We start from the raw sequence: 2,500 nt of genomic DNA on the forward strand, positions 1-2,500 counted from the left end.
TCCATCCCGGTGAGGGCGGAGACGTCTCTCTCCATCCCAGTGAGGGTGGAGACGCCTCTCTCCATCCCAGTGAGGGTGGAGACGCCTCTCTCCATCCCGGCCAGGGTGGAGACGCCTCTCTCCATCCCGGCCAGGGTGGAGACGCCTCTCTCCATCCCAGTGATGGTGGAGACGCCTCTCTCCATCCCGGTGAGGGTGGAGACGCCTCTCTCCATCCCAGTGATGGTGGAGACGCCTCTCTCCATCCCGGTGAGGGTGGAGACGCCTCTCTCCATCCCGGCCAGGGTGGAGACGCCTCTCTCCATCCCAGTGAGGGTGGAGACGCCTCTCTCCATCCCGGCCAGGGTGGAGACGCCTCTCTCCATCCCAGTGAGGGTGGAGACGCCTCTCTCCATCCCGGCCAGGGTGGAGACGCCTCTCTCCATCCCAGTGAGGGTGGAGACGCCTCTCTCCATCCCAGTGAGGGTGGAGACGTCTCTCTCTCCATCCCGGTGAGGGTGGAGACGCCTATCTCCATCCCAGTGAGGGTGGAGACGCCTCTCTCCATCCCAGTGATGGTGGAGACGCCTCTCTCCATCCCGGTGAGGGTGGAGACGCCTCTCTCCATCCCGGCCAGGGTGGAGACGCCTCTCTCCATCCCGGCCAGGGTGGAGACGTCTCTCTCTCCATCCCGGTGAGGGTGGAGACGCCTATCTCCATCCCAGTGAGGGTGGAGACGCCTCTCTCCATCCCAGTGATGGTGGAGACGCCTATCTCCATCCCAGTGAGGGTGGAGACGCCTCTCTCCATCCCGGCCAGGGTGGAGACGCCTCTCTCCATCCCAGTGAGGGTGGAGACGCCTCTCTCCATCCCGGCCAGGGTGGAGACGCCTCTCTCCATCCCAGTGAGGGTGGAGACGTCTCTCTCCATCCCGGCCAGGGTGGAGACGTCTCTCTCCATCCCAGTGAGGGTGGAGACGTCTCTCTCCATCCCGGCCAGGGTGGAGACGTCTCTCTCCATCCCAGTGAGGGTGGAGACGTCTCTCTCCATCCCAGTGAGGGTGGAGACGTCTCTCTCCATCCCGGCCAGGGTGGAGACGTCTCTCTCTCCATCCCGGTGAGGGTGGAGACGTCTCTCTCCATCCCAGTGAGGGTGGAGACGTCTCTCTCCATCCCAGTGAGGGTGGAGACGCCTCTCTCCATCCCGGTGAGGGTGGAGACGTCTCTCTCCATCCCAGTGAGGGTGGAGACGTCTCTCTCCATCCCAGTGAGGGTGGAGACGTCTCTCTCTCCATCCCAGTGAGGGTGGAGACTAGGCCTGGGACGATAATCAATAAATCAATTAATTGCACAATAAATGAAAATGGACTCGATAATGTTTCCGGCCTCGATAAATGGCCATATGCTGCATATTTGTTTTCTTCATCTCCGGCCTCCAAACACACTGGATGACAAGAGGGCTCACTGTGCATCGGTCTTAGCACCTGGGCGCGTTTGTTCCTTAGCGGAAAAAAATGAACAGAGTGAACCATCTTCGGGTTGAATCCCTCGAGTTGAATCCCCCGGATGGAGAGGAGAGGGGCGGTGGCCGTCTCTCTCCCTCCAGCCCGCGACTCAGTGCTCGGGTGATTGCCGGGCGCGCCGGCGCAGCGAGGGGACGAGCCGGAGCTCCGTCACCCCACGCGTCCGCCGCCAAGATCCCCAAGTGGATGGGAGCGTGCGTCCGCCTCCGCCGGCCTTCGCAGGCGCAGCGGTACGCGGTCGGCGCCACCGCGCAAGCGGGGGGCTCAACGGAGACGGCACTCCCTTGTACCTCTCACCCCCGCGGGTGAGAGCTGCTGTTTGGGGGGTGGCGGTTTCTGCGAGGGGTGCGGAGGTCCCGGACGTCGGGACGCCTGGTCGCGACGTCCGGGTCTGCACTTGGGGGAACGAAGGCTCGAACCGCCCGTTTGCTTGTTTTATTTGTTTTGCATGTTTAAAAGTTCTCCAATGTCAAATAAAGGTTTAATTATTACATTTGAAAGGGTGTACTTGCAGTATTATGATATATTAACATTACATAAGTGCTTATTTTGGTCTCGACAATGTCGACAATAATATCGTTTATCGTCAATAATTTGTGGGACAATATATCGTCCAGCAAAATTTGTTATCGTCCCAGGCCGAGTGGAAACGCATCTCTCCATCCCAGTGAGGGTGGAGACCCCTCTCTCCATCCCAGTGAGGGTGGAGACCCCTCTCTCCATCCCAGTGAGGGTGGAGACGCCTCTCTCCATCCCAGTGAGGGTGGAGAGCGCCGGTGCGGGTGGCGGTGGGTGCGGTGCCGTGCAGGCTCTGGAGCCGCCAGCCTGCCGCGGGACCTTTTAAATCCATGCAGAGCCTACGCCGTAGGGTACGATTGATTGATAAAAAAAATAAATAAATCAAGAAAGAAAAGAGCAAAAAACATAAAATAAATGCAGCCTCAACAGGACACAAGCCAGTGTCCTATTAGTGCCGGTCCCAGGCCCGGGTAAATGCAG

At 59.4% G+C, this 2,500-nt stretch overlaps 1 protein-coding gene across 1 annotated transcript in view; it reads right to left on the reverse strand.

Annotated features, from left to right (window-relative positions):
* Positions 1 to 2,500, reverse strand: part of LOC133451333 (synphilin-1-like) — a 21,054-nt gene that overhangs the window by 6,989 nt on the left and 11,565 nt on the right. The window lies entirely within an intron of this gene.

Source organism: Cololabis saira, chromosome 9, assembly GCF_033807715.1.
Source record: "Cololabis saira isolate AMF1-May2022 chromosome 9, fColSai1.1, whole genome shotgun sequence".
Classification (NCBI taxonomy): Eukaryota; Metazoa; Chordata; class Actinopteri; order Beloniformes; family Belonidae; genus Cololabis; species Cololabis saira.